We start from the raw sequence: 16,890 nt of genomic DNA, 5'->3' as shown, positions 1-16,890 counted from the left end.
GTATTCTGAAACCCGGAACCACGGGCTCGGTCGGTAGGCCTAACTTTTGGCGGAAATCATGGTGGTAGAACATGTAGTGTACACATCCCAGCTTGGTACACTATATAAATTGCCCGCCATAATAAGCCCACCCATCATCAGCTTCCTGCTTCCCAGCATCATCGCAATGGTGGGCAGAGTTTCTCAGCTTCGTACACCATGTGGCCCGCCATAACAAGCAGCACCCATCATCTGCTTAGTGCTTCCCAGCATTATCGCAATGGTGGGAAGAGTTTCTCAGCTTGGTACACCATGTGGCCCTCCATAATAAACACCACCCACCATATGCTTAGGGCGTCCCAGCTTTATCGCAATGGTGTACAGTGTCCTATTATTGCTCACTATCTAGCCTCTGCTTTCCACCATCATTTCCACTTTACCCATCATCTGTACACCATACCTTCAGTATGTCCCGGCATATCCACCACAATTTCCACTAGGTCCCACCATATCCATCGTAATTTCCACCATGCCCACTATTATTTCCACTACGCCTACCATGTTTTCCAGTATCCACCATCGCAATTTTTCCGATAGGGTTATTCACAAGTTCAATACACTCCAGCCTGTAGATATAAATGCTTCTAAAGGGGCTCGTGAATCCTTTCGGTATGGTATATACACACTAAAAACCAATGCGAATCGAGCTCTCCCTCCAGGATTTTCAAATCAATCACTGTTAACTTGTGACAATCGTGATTCAGCGACGTGTGTATTCTCACCTTCCCACCGCTTCCTTCTTTTCTGTTTATATGGAACAGGTGTTCCAGGAATATTCTTGCACAAGTAGTCACAGCACCCCCCTCCACTTCACTCTTACAACCCAGTGGAACCATGTTACCCTCTCCCCCTCCTTTGTTAGGATGGAAGAGAGGGTGGGAAGCGTAGACACGCTAACGGTAAAGAAATGAGTTCTGTTCTTGCCTTGAGGAAGAGAGGTATGCGCTTGTCGATACATCGCCGTGACATAACCGCAGTTTACGGATATTTGTATCGCAACCTTCCATCTTCGCCATCCTTCTTTTTTTAGACTTCTACGTATTGACCATTCCCTTTCATCAGATGAGAAGTACCGCACTGGAAATCAGTGCTTTCCTCTATCCTAGAGCGTGCTGCATGGTGCTTGGACGGGTGCCATTTTCGAAAAATTTCGGCACGTTTGAGGTCGAACTGAAGATTTGCTTCTATCTTCTGAAATACAGCCTTCCGAAAATCAAGATGAGCGCATCTGTTGTGGAGGGGCACCCATTTATACGCATTACACACAGCTGTCCCTCGTGTCCTGTTGCCGCAAACTTGGCGCTCATAAAAGCACACACGTCACCACACTTGTCGAGGGAGGCGCGACTCTCAGATCAGGCCTTGGGAAGCCAAGTAGAAACGCTGGACGGGGCCGGGCGAGCCGCTATAGCCAGTGGAGCTCTGCACGAAGGACCCCACCTACTTTAGTTACTCACATTACTAATAATCGTTTCTTTTCTCTCTTTTATTGCGATGTCAGACGGCGCATGGTGAACAGGAAGCCACTGTGTCATGATTGGTTGATCTAATAAATTCAGAAAAAAAAAGAAAGCTGCCTGCTGAATAAGCATGCGGCACGCATCACCACTCGCCTAGCGTTTGTGGAATCGCTTTGTGGTACATATTTTGTGTTACGTGACAGGTTATATATCGGTAAGTGCTGCAATATACACGGAACACCCTGTGTTCCACTCAGCTAATTGTCAATGGCATATCGTTGGATTGATGACCGAAAATAAGAGGTCAAGCACGAGCCTAATCACTAAAACGCAAAAAAAATCCAAGCACCAATCGAGTTGGTTTCGCTTCGTTTTAATATTATATTTTAGTATGATGGCTTTGGTCAGTAGACTTAGTCTTGTAGCTCGGATCAGCACGGTGATCGATATTGTTGATGTGACTGTATAAATACTGAAGGTGTTTATACCCTCACTCCGGTGTTGGTAACCGGCTTGACTTATTTAGTTTGTGCTGCTCACCGACCATGTGAAACCCGAACATTCACTGCATTTTACAAGAAAATGACGTGGCAGAATTTATGTCGTGAGCGTACAACTTCCGCAAGACGGTGGAACGAATCGTGTGCGATGTGCGATATCGATTGATTAATATGCGGGGTTTAACGTCCCGAAACCACCATATGATTATGAGAGACGCCGTAGTGGAAGGATCCGGAAATTTCGACCACCTGGGGTTATTTAACGTGCACGCAAATCTGAAAACACGGGCTTACAACATTTCCGCCTCAATTGGAACTGTAGCCACCGCAGCCGGGATACGGACCCGCAACGTGCGATGTGCGATATACCAAAGCAGAATAGTAAAAAAAAAATCAGTTCTGTCACTTCATGTTTAGAATAACTATCTCATAAAGACAATTTATGCGTGGTCAAGAAACATGTCTGACAAGCCGCGCAAAGATATACAAAATAGTTATTCCTCTTCTAATTGTAAAACAAAATGAACTACATTGTTGCGGTTGTTTATCGTTTTTATATCTGTAGATTACGCTGCTTAGCTTTGCGAACGACATCGATAGATTCGCAAAAGCAGTACAACAGGTAGACAAAATTACTTAAAATATACTAAAAAACAGGCTATTATGCTCGAATCTGGTCGCGCTTGGTGCCTTATCGGCAGAAGGAACATTTGACTAACCTTGCTATACCACTGCCGCAATCCAATCAAACGCCATGGCTGTAAAGAGAAAAAAAGCGTGCTGGCATGTAAACATCAGCATCAATTTTTGTGTCCGTAATCCCTGTAAACAAATCTAATTTTGTTCACAGTTGAGGGACAAGAAACGATCGAGCAGTAAAGTGTAATTTAAAGTTGAGCAAAAGATAGACAACAGCTTGAGCAACACACAAATGTCTTCGTGGACATTTGTATGTTGCGCGCTCACTTATGATTGTAGCTGCATGTGACAGCATAAACATGGTGGTGGTAGCTGCATGTGACAGCATGAACAAACGGTGAATGGCAATAAGTGCAAAAGCAGAGCTTAATATTACGGTCCAGGAAGAAAGAAATCCTTGTATCCTAAAACAGTACCCACGCTTGCTTTCCCTGCTGGAACGGTCAAAATATTCAACGTTTTTTTTTCAACAGATTGAGCGCAGAAAGCATAAGACACCGACCTTTTGCGATGTGTTCGCGCCGTCGCATGCCATAATATTTGACCCCGAACGGATCGAAACTTTTCAGAACGTCTCACAGACTCATTTCTTACCTATACTGCATCATTGGAGATAAAATACAACACGACATAACAAAAAAACGGACTGCGACTGCAACCTTTCGAATATCTTCCACATAAATTCGGGGCTTTGTACGCTTCAGTGGGTTCCCAAACGAATGAAGAAGCTGCCCACGAGTCATTATTACGGCATCCGCGTTAAAAAGGCATGTAGCATATGTCGCGTTCACTAAGCCTACCCATGGTCACTATTTCGACATAGTTACTGCGTGGCTGTTCCGAGCACTCACCTGTTTTAGTACTCGACTATCAGGCTGCGTCAAAACAGTTCTCTGGTCACATTATCAAAGAGAACAGTCGGCCTTGAGATATGCACGATGATAGCGGGGTGCAGACGAAATCGCACTTGTGCGCCCAGCCAGCCGCTTCAACTGCCGTTTTCGGCAAAATATGCAAAGACTGCCACCGCATTACACTTAGCATAGTCAAACTGCTTGCTAAGAGCTTGCACTATGACTAAAGTACGAAAGAATGCTTGTGGCTAACGTGACGGAGCAGCTGCGGACAACAGCGGCATGTACAGTCAAGTGCTTCGCCGCCGGAAACAAGTTGGATTCGGTCTGTAACATGGAGCGGAAACAATCCCCGCGAAGTTGTAACGCTTGATGCTGCCGTACAACCAGCGCCCTTGCCGAAATGCAGAATGCTGTTTAAAAGCGGACAAGAGGCAAACCGCTTTTTTGCAGTAAGCTTATTTGAGGGCATAGCTTTTTTTTGCGGGTGAAACCACGGTCACGTATTAGATTCATATTTCGTGGGCTTTATTTATTAGCTAAAAAAAGAGCAGGCAAATCATAGTGGTACGTGGTTGAAAGAATCACTGACAGATGTTGATTTTCGTGGCCCTATATGCCTCAGCGACATTTTTTTGTAAATAGAAGTATACTTTTGCATGTACAGATTTAATCAAATAATTATATCTTGTGAATAAAAAATAAATTGACCCTGCTGAAGTTTAATACAAACTGCATGCAAACTTGCCACGGTGGTCCAGTGACTACGGCACACAACTGTTAAGCCGCAAGTCGCGCAAATGAATCCCAGCTGCAGCGGCTGAATTATCGATGGAAGTGGAAATGCTTGAGGCCCGTGTGCTTCTATTTACGTGAACGTTGAAGAACCCCCAAGTGGTGGCAACTCTCGGAACCCGTCACTACGGCATCTCTCACAATCATATCATATTGTTTTGAGAAGTTGAGCACAACAGAATGTATTATGGTATTCTCGCGTAACGCCTTTCTTCTATTTTTAAAGCCTTGCTGCGTGGTATGTGGGACAACCCTCATATAAGACCACGTCCGATACACGGAGTCGTTCGTGCCCCACCGCGGTGGTCTAGCGTCTAAGGTACTCGGCCGCTGACCCGCACGTCGCGGGATCGGATCCCCGCTGCGGTGGCTGCATTTCCGATTGAGGCGGAAACGTTGTAGGCCCGTGTGCTCAGATTTGGGGTGCATGTTAAATAGCCCCAGGTGGTCGAAATTCACAGAGCCCTCCACTACGGCGTCTTTCATAAGCATATGCTGGTTTTGGGACGTTAGACTCCACATATCAATCAATCAGTCACCGAGTCATTTGCGCAGAGTTCTGTCTTCTTTTCGCGGATAGCATGCCGCCTTGTATATATCGCCATACGTATATGATGACACACCTAGTGACTACAAAATATATGAGCTTCCGAATAAAGAAACCCATTTGTTCGTGGCCACTCGTTGTGGCCACGTTACTGCTGACAAAGAAGTTTGAATCACGTTGGCGTATGTGGTGATGGAACCACATGCGAAAAAGTACGTGCATTTCGGCGACTGACAAAACCATACGGACATGTATACAATCGTGTGCTATATGAAGACTATCGCACGAGCATCGAGCCGCCTTATGTTCGAGGGTCTTGGGACCTAACGGTACGTTTAGGAACAGTGAAAGTCAAGATTGTGCATTCAAATCCCCCTCATTGGCTGATCCATGCTACAACGATCGCCCCTAAAACGAACCCTACACCCTTTCTCTTTATTTTGAGCATTCCTTTCGTTGCGAAAAACTGTATTCCTTTTGAGCTCTCGTCTCTGAGAGTGATTACGAAATCACTGGGAAATATGTAGTAAACCTGGTGCATGGCCCTGTTTTGTTAAAACGGCTTCCTCAGACTGAAGTGATTGTCGCTTAAGGAACTGCAAAAAAGCGTGAGTGAAGCTTCAGTGGCACCACCCGCTCCTCTAAAGAGTATTTAGGGGCGCACCGCAGTTATAGTTCTTGGTCGATGCTTGCGCGATAACTCTCCAATCGCGCTTGAGTGTGCGTGCTCTCGAAGGATAACGCCGCAGCTTCAAACGTGGGGTAGACGGCGACGCCCGCAGAAAAACACCTTCGCATAAGCACTGAAAATGCCTAAATGGTGCAGTGAGCGCACGCTGACGACCACGCTGTGCAGCTCGAGCGAAGACGGAGCAATAAGACCGCACAGAGGTGACTCAACCTTTGCTATTACAGATAGAATTGCCGCGCTTTTCAAAATCGCTGAGCTTGATTCTAAGTCACAGGTTTTCGAGCAGGGAACGATTTCAACTGCTTGTGCAAGCGATTTACAAAACGAGAAAAAGAAGCTACTGGTTTTCTGACTGTATTAATACCCGAAGCTCATCAACTCTTTAAGAAAACCTCACGTGAGAAACTTCAGGGGCAGCGAAGCGATTATTGAACAAAAAAACATTATAGCCTTCACAGCGCAGTGATAGGTGTGGTGGGAATCGTGCTCGCGGTGCGTGTAAAACGAAGACAAAGTCATGTGAACGTGCAGTGAGAGTGGACGGTTGCTTTTGAGCAATTCGATAGCTATGTATTGGACGGCTTAGCGCTTTGCGCTAATAAACCCGGCAGAAGTGTCTTTTTCCTACAATGTTTTGGTGCCAAATGACCCACGAAGCTAGGCAGTGCCTTTGTATATTGCGGCATCTTTTGGGAGATACCTCTGAATTGATCTGTCAAGGAACGGATCAAGAACAAGTGGGCCGCTTGCCGAGCACGAACCGCGAGGATCATTAACGAAGTAAGCGAGGTCCTTCATTCCGGACAGTTCAAGCATTCCGCACTTCCTGTCTTGCAAAGCCGGCTAAAGGCGACGAAGTTGGAGTTGAACGTACTTAACGCTGAATTGGAAGCAGTCATGACAATTGAGCAAGTCTAACTAGATTATTAATTCGTCATGGAATCCGACGAAGCTGCTGTCAGCGCGTTGGCCTTGCTCAATCACAATATTGACATGCTTAAGACTTCCTCTTCGCTTTCGACTACGGAAAAAGCGAAATTGCTGACTAGAATCGACCGGCTGCATCCTCAACGAACACGACACATTCCCAGTGTGAATTTGGCGCCGGGTTGCCCAAGTTGGAACTTGTGCGTTTTGATGGGACAATCACCCAATGATAGCCGTTCTAGGATATGTTTTTTCATTCTGTACACGAAAACCCGGGGATATCTGACACAATCCGCTTCTATCACCTAGTTTCTCTGCTTGACGGAGCTGCTATCAAAGCCATCGCCGGCATCGAAGTGACGGAATCAAGTTACGACGATGCACTTGAAATATTGAAGCAGCGCTATGGCAAGCGCAAGTTGATCGAGCAAAACTTTTGGAGAACCTACGCATGCTTCCCCGCTGCAATGGTCTAAGGTACTCGGCTGTCGACCCGCAGGTCACGGGATCGAATCTCGGCTGTAGCGGCTGCACTTACGATGGAGAACAGTGCTCCGATGGAGACGCAAATACTGTAGGCTCATATGCTTGGATTTGGGTGCACGTTAAACCCCAGGTGGTCAAATTTTCCGGGGCCTTCGCTTCTGCGCTCATAATCATATCGTGATTTTGGGATGTTAAACCTCACATATGAATTATGCTACGCATGCTTAGACCAGTGTTTTGATCACACAGCGTTACTGCCAAGCGAAAGTTATTCGACGACACTCAACTTAACCGGATAAAACTCGCTAGCCTTTAGGTAAATGTGTCATCTTACGCTTCAATGCTATGCAAAATACTTCAAAAAGCAAAAGCTTAAAATATATTGGTAGTAGAGTATTACAACGGCAAAAGCATCGAGTCCAATACCTCATCGGTAGCCAGACACGGCAGCGCGGATTCAGCTGAACAGAATTTAGAGCGCTTGCTGAAATTTCTTCAAGTAGAAGTTGGATGTAGAGAGAGGTGTGCTCAGACTAGGGTAACAAGGATCAACGAAACACACCCTAAAATTAAAGTGAACTCAACTATCACGTCAGTTTCTGTGGCAAGGGTTCTTCAAAATAAGGCAGAAGTAATAAGAGAACTATGCTTCTTTTGTGCTGCCAAATACCATAACACTGAACAATGCAGCAATTACGTAAGCCTCGAAGATTAGCGATGTGTGCTCAGAAAGGATGGTCGCTGCTTTATGTGTACTACGAAGGGATATCTTATCCGGGACTGCCGTCACAGGATGCAGTGTATGACTTGCAAGCGTCGCCATGCTTCCACGATGTACAACGCTGACAGTCTCAAGAGATCAGCTGACGCAGGAACGAGAAAGACCCCGAATGTCACCATGCACGTAGTAACGAACAGTAACCAACCTCGATTCGCCACGGAGGTTTTCCTTCAGACTTTCGTGTCTGGGGGACGCCTCCTACTCATTCCTGTTATGTCCGCGGTGTCTTGGATAACGGAGCCAGCGAACATTTTTGCGGGAAGAGGTATGCAAGAAGGTTATTTTTCTTCCATCCGACATATAGATCTAGTGGTTAGCACCTTGCGACGCCCTCGACCACAGCCTGCTCACTAGGCTAAGGCAGCGAGAATTCCACATCGCAGCGAGCACGGGAATATCTCAATGCAGATAGAAGCGATCGTCGTGCCGTTCATCTAAGAAGACATCGTCGAAGTGTCCGAAGACAACCGCTTGTTTCGTTTCATCGTAGTGGAAGGCAAGTCACTAGCCAACGCAGTGGTTTTCACTAGGGTCAAACGTGAACCTGGAGTGAGCCTGCTCATTGGTTCCGACCAGATGCGGTAATTTATGTCGAATGCAAGTGGGGTGAAATGGCACACCGAAAACCAATCTCTTTTAGCAACCAACACAAACTTTGGATGTACTCTTCAAGAAACTTTGGCGTTCTCAAAGAAAGAAGGTAATCGGAAGACGAGCAGCCGTATATATGTTTTGAGAGTAGACATATACGACAAGGAGGCGCTTTTCTTCCCGCTAGAAAGATTCTGGAAAATAGAAGCTATCGGAAGTGTGGATGCATCGTCATCCAAGCAAGAAGTGGTTCTCGCGGATTAATGAAACCAATAAATTTTAAGGTGGCCCCTATGAAGTGTCACTGCCATGGAAACCACATGAACCGGATATTGGAGACAATTGCAAAGTCGCACCATCACGACTGCACTCCTTGGTTCGAATACTTTCCTCGACTTATGAAGCTTTGAAGGGCAATGACAACGCTGTTAGGCAATATGAGAAAGATGAACATGCAGAGAAGGTCAGAAAATACAAACATTGCTAGGAAACATTTATTACATGCTGCATCATAAAATCATTCGCGAGACGTGTTCTACTACAAGACTGCGCTCTGTTTTCGACGCATTGTCACACATAACAGGGTCATGCAGACTAAATGAGAAGCTTCAAAGGGGACAAAACTTGAATCTGACCTTCTAAAGATGCTAATCAGGTTTCGCTTGTATGCATTCGAACTTACAGCGGTCGTTCAGAAGGCGTTAATGCAGATATCCATGAGGGAAAATGACAGAGATGCGCTCCGCTTCTTGTGATTTGCAAAAGTGCCGACTAAGAACAACCCATTTCCACGACTTTAGAGGATAAGGATGACTTTTGTGTCTTTTGGAACAACGTCGAGTCTGTTATTCCTATCGGCTACACTTCGGTACCACTTCAACCACATTGATTCTAAGTACCAAGAAATAGCAGTTCAGCTCAAGAAAAGCTTCTATGTGAATGATTTGTTAATCGGCGCTTCAACATCCGAAGAAATTTGCCACTTTTACGGCCAAACAAGTGAAATAATAAACTTTTCAGTAATGAAAATGCAGAATTGGTCGACTAGTGAGGACCAGCTGCGACATACACTGCAAGACAAAGAGAGGCGACGGTGCAGCATACACTAACGAAAGTACTTTGCCTATACTTGAATACAAAAGAAGACACACTTTGTGTGAAAGTTAGTTCACTTCTGTAGATTATCAAGAACACAAAATCCACAAAGCGGACAGTGCTCGAAGCGACATCAAGAATTTTTGACCCGTCGGGATTTTCGTCTCAATTCAGCATCAGAACCAAGATCTTGTGTAGAGATATTTGGAAGCAAGGAATAAATTGGGGCATGCCTATCTTAGAGATTCTCGAAGGGTAGTGGAAGAAGTTTACGTCAGAGGTTGAAGGCATAAGAGATTAGACCTTAGGAAGGAGTTTGCTGAAAAATGTCAACACGGACGAAGCTCACTTTTAGCTTCATGTATTTTTCTGACGCAAGTCCGCAGGCATATGATGTCTTTGCATACTTAAGGGTTGAAAATAGATCGAGAAGCATCATCATCATCATCATCAGCCTGTCTACGTCCACTGCAGGACAAAGGCCTCTCCCATGTTCCGCCAGTTAACCCGGTCCTGTGCTTGCTGTTGCCAATTTATACCCGTAAACTTCTTAATCTCATCTGCCCACCTAACCTTCTGTCTCCCCCTACCCCGCTTCCCTTCTCTGGGAATCCAGTTGGTGACCCTTAATGACCAGCGATTATCCTGTCTACGTGCTACATGCCCGGCCCATGTCCATTTCCTCTTCTTTATTGCAGCTATGATATCCTTAACTCCCGTTTGTCCCCTAATCCACTCTGCTCTCTTCTTGTCTCTTAAGGTTACACCTACCATTTTTCTTTCCATTGCTCGCTGCGTCGTCCTCAATTTAAGTTGAACCCTCTTTGTGAGTCTCCAGGTTTCTGCTCCGTAGCTAAGTACCGGCAAAATACAGCTGTTATATACCTTCCTCTTGAGGGACAGTGGCAATCTACTTCTCATAATTTGAGAGTGCCTGCCGAATGTGCTCCACCCCATTCTTATTCTTCTGGTTACTTCAATCTCGTGGTTAGGCTCTGCGGTTATTACCTGCCCTAAGTAGACATAGTCTTTTACAACTTCAAGTGAACTATTACCTATCGCAAAGCGCTGCTCCTTTCCGAGATTGTTGTACATTACTTTCGTTTTCTGCAGATTAATTTTAAGACCAACCTTTCTGCTCTCCTTGTCTAACTCCGTAATCATGAGTTGCAATTCGTCCCCTGAGTTACTCAGCAATGCAATGTCATCGGCGAAGCGCAGGTTACTGAGGTACTCTCCATTAACTCTTATCCCTAACTGTTCCCATTCTAGGTTTCTGAAAACGTCCTGTAAGCACGCAGTGAATAGCATTGGGGAGATTGTGTCCCCCTGCCTTACACCCTTATTTATTGGTATTCTGTTGCTTTTTTTGTGAAGCACTATGGTAGCAGTTGATCCCCTGTAGATTTCTTCCAGAATGTTTATATATATTTCATCTACGCCCTGATTCCGCAGTGTCTGCATGACGGCTGATATTTCTACTGAATCAAACGCCTTCTCGTAATTTATGAAGGCTATGTATAGTGGTTGGTTATACTCTGAGCATTTCTCTATTACCTGATTGATAGTATGAATGTGGTCAATTGTTGAGTAGCCTGTTTTAAATCCTGCTTGTTCCTTTGGTTGATTGAATTCTAATGTTTTCTTTACTCTGTTAGCAATTACCTTTGTAAATAGCTTGTATACTACAGAGAGCAGGCTGATCGGCCTGTAATTCTTCAAGTCCTTGTCATCTCCTTTCTTATGTATTAAGATGATGTTAGCGTTCTTCCAAGACTCTGGTACTTTTCCCGTCAGGAGACACCTCGTAAATAGAGTGGCTAGTTTTTCTAACACAATCTGTCCTCCATCTTTCAGCAGATCTGATGTTACTTGATCCTCACCAGCAGCTTTGCCTCTGTGCATGCTCTCCAAAGCTTTTCTGACTTCTTCTATCATTACCGGTGGGGTGTCGTCTGGGTTACTGCTAGTTCTTATAGTATTAAGGTCGTGGTTGTCTCGGCTACTGTACAGATCTCTGTAAAACTCCTCCGCTATTTTAACTATCCTATCCATATTGGTAGTTAATTTGCCTTCTTTGTCCCTTAAGGCATACATCCGCCTTTTGCCTATCCCAAGTTTCCTCTTCACTGCTTTGACGCTTCCTCCGTTTTTCAGAGCGTGCTCAATTCTCTCCATGTTATACCTTCTTACATCGCATACTTTACGTCTATTAATCAGCTTCGAAAGCTCTGCCAGTTCTATTTTGTCTGTTGTACTTGACCCTTTCAGGATTTGACGCTTCTTAATTAGGTTCTTCGTTTCCTGGGAAAGCTTGCCGGTGTCCTGTCTAGCTACCCTGCCTCCAACTTCCACTGCACACTCCGTGATGATACTCGTCAGATTATCATTCATTGTATCTACGCTAAGGTTGGTTTCCTCGCTAAGAGCAGAGTACCTGTTCTGCAGTGACACTCTGAATTCCTGTACTTTCCCTCTCAGTGCTAGCTCATTGATTTGCTTCTTGCGTATCAGTTTCTGTCGTTCCTTCTTCAAGTCTAGGCGGATTCGAGCCCGTACCATTCTATGGTCACTGCATCTTACCTTGCCAACCACTTCCACATCCTGCACGACTCCTGGGTGTGCAGTCATTATAAAGTCTATTTCGTTCTTATTTACGCCATTAGGGCTCCTCCATGTCCACTTGCGGTTTTCTCGTTTTCGGTAAAAGGTATTCAAAATACGCAGATTATTGCGTTCTGCGAATTCTACTAGTAGCTCTCCTCTGGCGTTTCTAGTGCCGATGCCATAATCTCCTACTGCCTGGTCTCCAGCCCGCTTCTTTCCTACCTTTGCATTAAAGTCGCCCATTACTATAGTATACTGTGTTTTCACCTTACTCATTGCCGATTCCACGTCTTCATAGAAGCTTTCAACTGAAGCGTCATCATGGCTGGATGTAGGCGCGTAAGCCTGTACTACCTTCATTTTGTATCTTTTATTCAGTTTAATTACAATGCCTACCACCCTTTCATTATTGCTATAGTAATCCTCTATGTTGCCAGCTATGTTTCTGTGAATTAGGAACCCTACTCCCAGTTCTCTTCTGTCTGCCAAGCCCCGATAGCACATGACGTGCCCATTCTGTAGCACAGTATAGGCCTCATCTGTCCTCCTAACCTCACTCAGCCCTATTATATCCCATTTAATGCCTTCTAGCTCCTCGAATAATACAGCTAGACTTCCCTCACTAGATAACGTTCTAACGTTAAACGTTGCTAAGTTCAAGTTCCAATGGTGGCCTGTCCGTATCCAGAGATTCCTAGCACCCTCTGCTGCTTTGCAGATCTGACCGCCGCTGTGGTCAGTTGCTCCGCAGCTGGTGGGGACTGAGGGCCGTGAGTTAACTGACGAATGCCTACGGGAGGGGGTGGCCGAATACTGCACCAGGGTGGCCAATCCTTCTCTGGTGAGATCATCGGTGCGTAACGGCTTTAAGCCGGTACGATCATACAGTAGTGGGAATGCTCCATGCATGTCTTCCTTATTGTTGTTCAGCAGCGTTGGCGGCCACCCACCACGGAGCCCAACGAGGGGACGCTACAAGGTTACAAATGCTGAAACCTGCAGACGCCAGCCGTACAACGCCACTATAACCCAATGCGCCTAGACCAAGGTAGGCTATTCGCACAGGGTTAACCCTAGCCGCCAGGAAGTTTGGAAGTAAACGGAAGAGAGTAGAAGACAGGACAGATAAATAGTAAGAGATAAAGACGAAGATGTAGGGAGAGAGAGATAGGAAAAGGCGACTGCCGATTCCCCTGGGTGGGTCAGCTCAGGGGTGCCGTCTACGTGAAGCCGGGGCCAAAGGGGTGTGTTGCCTCTGCCGGGGGGCCTTAACGGATCAATCACCCAGCGTCGGCTCAACCCCCAGGATCCCCTTTTCCTCGGACACGGCAAAGCCACGCACGGCTAGGCGTGGGAGGGAGTCGAAACTCCCCCGTTAGCTCGGGTTCGTGGTGTCGCTACACACCAAACGCCTACTTGCGCAGGCGCCCCTGCGGTAGTTTAGTGCAAGGTATACGATAATTTTTACCCTTTATTATACATATTAGTTAGGCTGTTTACTTTATTATTATAGGTAAGCACTGTTAGTGGTAAATACCAAGCACGAACGATACACTAGTCGCCTTCTGTCACAAGTGGAAAAAAATTATTCCATCACTGAGCGGGAATGCTTAGCCGTCATATGGCCCATTGCGAAATTCCGTCCGTACTTATACAGACGTCCGTTCGCAGTCATCACGGACCATCATGCGCTTTGCTGGCTGTCGACGCTTAAGAACCCTACAGGAAGACTCGGCCTATGGGCACTTCGATTACAGGAGTACACATTCTCGGTTGTGTACTAATCTGGAAAGCTGCACAGCGATGCTGACTGCTTATCTCGGCACCCCGTTGACCCACCTAACTCCACCGATTTGGAATCCATTGCCTGCGTTTTAGCCATCACTGACTTTCTGAACGGGGCAGACGAACAGCGCCGAGATCCCATCGCTGTTCACCATCATTGACCGCCTTCAAGTGCGTCATACTGACCCTTCCCTTAGCAGATTCCTGCTTCAAGACAACGTTTTGTACCGCCGCAAATTACACCCCGACGGCGCGAAACTTTTACTCGTTGTATCACACCACCTGCGAAAGGATGTTCCACAACAATTTCACGACGCTCCAACTTCTGGACATCTAGGTGCCTCTAGAACTTAAGACCGCATTCGACGACGAATATTCTGGAAGGGTCTTTACCGCTGCGTTCGTCGTTACGTCGCATCTTGCGACCTCTGCCAGCGCCGAAAGAAGCCTACGATTCCCCTTGCCGGTCTTCTTCAGCCTATTGAAGTTCCAGCCGAGCCGTTTTATCAAGTGCGGTTAGACATGCTAAATCCTTTTCCTACTTCCACAACTGGAAATAAATGGATTGCAGTGGCCACAGATTATGCCACTTGGTATGCAATCACTCGAGCACTACCAACCAGCCGAGCATCTGACATTGCCGACTTCCTGCTCTACGACAATATTCTCCAGCATGGCACTTTGTCTCACCTGCTCACAGATCGTGGTCGCTACTTTCTATCTCATGTGGTTGATGATCTACTTCGATCTTGTGCTACCCGTCACAACTTCACCACATCTTACCACCCTCAGACTAACGGCTTTATGGAGCGCCTAAACCGCACATTGACAGACACGCTTTCTATGTATGTATCTACCGACCCCACTGATTGGGACATAGCTCTGCCGTTCGTCACCTTCGCCCATAACTCGTCGCGTCATGAAACAGCGGGCTACTCCTCATTTCATCTACTTTTCGGACGTTATCCCTTACTGCCCTTCTACACACTGCTTTCATCAGACCACCCATCTTCTACTTCGTACGCTCAGGATGCCGTCACCCGTGCCCTCACGGCATGTGTGGTAGCCCGCGCTCGGTTATCGTCGTTGCAGACAGCACAAAAGTCTCTTTACGACCGTCGACATAGAAATGCAGTTTTTTTCTGCTGGATCTCTTGTTCTCCTGTGGCTCCCATCACGTCGTGTTGGCCTCTGCGAGAAACTACAATTGCGGTACGCTGGGCCCTACCGAGTCTACGAGATTGACGTGACCACAAAATCATCGGCTGCTGCACCCAGAACGGAAGTAGTCCACGTTTCTCGTCTCAAGCACTACAACACTGACTCGCTCATTTAACAGGCACCAAGACGGTGCCTTACCGGCCGGGGTGATGATATGTGTATGGAACTGTCGCTCCAGCACAGCTGAAATGGCACCCAAAAGGAGGAAGATGACAACGTGGTTGTTGTGGGTTGGACCCTCGAGTTTCCCCGTTGGCCTGCATGACTGTGCGCTCTTTAAGGCGCTAGCAAGACCCGCTGTCGGTGAATAAATCTTCTCCTTAACAATAGAATCGGATAAAAGTTTTGTTTGCCTAACCGTGGCATAGATAATGTGAATAGACTAAGCTACAGTAGTAAAGAGCACCATGCAAAGTGCAGTTGGAGCAAGAAATTATGTGACTATCCCAGTCAAAGCATAGCATTGCTTTTATCATGAGAGAACTGTTCACAGCTTCACGGCTGATTACTTGTTGCCCTTTTGCAGCACTAATAGCTGTTAGGAGAAATTAAAAAGCATGTAGCCTTCATGGTAATTCCGGACAGCTATGCTAGTGTCTTAAGGTTACTTCGAACAACCTCGGTTGTGAGATACATTGTAATAAAATGGAAGGATTACACAATAAACACAGTACGCCATAGACACATACGGTCCGTCGTGTCTGCTGATGGTGTGCCATGTTTTCTTTTTTGAAAAAATGCACGAGCTTGCCACTAAATATGTGCTACTAGGTATACTGTAATGAAATTTTCATTACTGCATTGATGCCAAGCTTTTAGTATAAGAAACTGCTTATAGATATCATTTTCTGTGCTGGCTGTGGAGTAGCACAGCCTTTGTTTCGCTATGTGTGTACAACATAATACACTCAGCCAATGTCACCTGTATGCATTTTAGCATGTATGGATACTTAAGCAGAGAGAGATGACCCTGCTGTAGCATTTGGACAATCTATAGAGAGGTTACAGACATGCAAATGAATGTATATTACAGGTGGAGCCTATCCAGGAGATGACTGAAGAGATGATTCAGCGCAGAATGCAGCGTGTCAGAAAACGAAAGCAGCAGGCTGAAGAGAAGAAAGAGATAGACAAGAAGCAGACTATTGAGCGGCTGCTCAAAAAATCAGAGTCTCGGCTTCGTGCTTGCAAAAAGCCAGCCAAGAAGGCAGACATGCCTAAAGTGTCGCTGCTACGAAGCAGTGAAGCTGGAACGCTGTTAGTGTTTCCTCCTGGTATTCCGTTCCCACTTGTTCCTGCTGTGGCACCCTCCGAGTACCCACGGAGGGTGCTATGCAGCATCAAAGGCTGCTCGAACCCCAAAAAGTACTCCTGCTCCAAAACGGGTGTGTCCCTTTGCAGTTTGTAATGCTATAAAGCAAACATGCTGCAAATGTGTGTATGAGGTGTCGTTCAAAATAAGCATTTTCATTTGTTTCCCAAATCAAGATTACATACTGTGCCAGGTCGTATTCTGGAAAAGAATAACTGCTTGAGACTTAAAAAGGCAAGGAAGCATAGATAGTACTATTTACTGTGTATTCTATATAAATAGTGGAAATCAACAATAAAGTGTAAAAAATGCAAATTAATAGTTTAACACCTTGACCAGACCACATCCTCAAAAAATGTTTATTTTCGAAGGTTTGCATATCTTTTGTTCTCATTTGCTCACACTTAGTTTAGTTTCTCTACTTGCACGTAAAAAAAATTGATGTCGGAGAAGGTCAAATAGGCTTTTAAAAGGCTTTTAAAAATCTACAATGAACCGAC

At 45.8% G+C, this 16,890-nt stretch overlaps 1 pseudogene; it reads left to right on the top strand.

Moving 5' to 3' along the window:
- The window catches only part of LOC142787000 (INO80 complex subunit B-like), a 61,133-nt pseudogene extending 44,582 nt beyond the window's left edge, over positions 1–16,551 (top strand).
- The last annotated feature ends 339 nt before the right edge of the window (positions 16,552–16,890 follow it).

This window comes from Rhipicephalus microplus, unplaced genomic scaffold (assembly GCF_043290135.1).
Source record: "Rhipicephalus microplus isolate Deutch F79 unplaced genomic scaffold, USDA_Rmic scaffold_41, whole genome shotgun sequence".
Classification (NCBI taxonomy): domain Eukaryota; kingdom Metazoa; phylum Arthropoda; class Arachnida; order Ixodida; family Ixodidae; genus Rhipicephalus; species Rhipicephalus microplus.
Note: the sequence above shows the minus strand (reverse complement) of the source record. Positions and strands in the feature narration are given on the sequence as shown.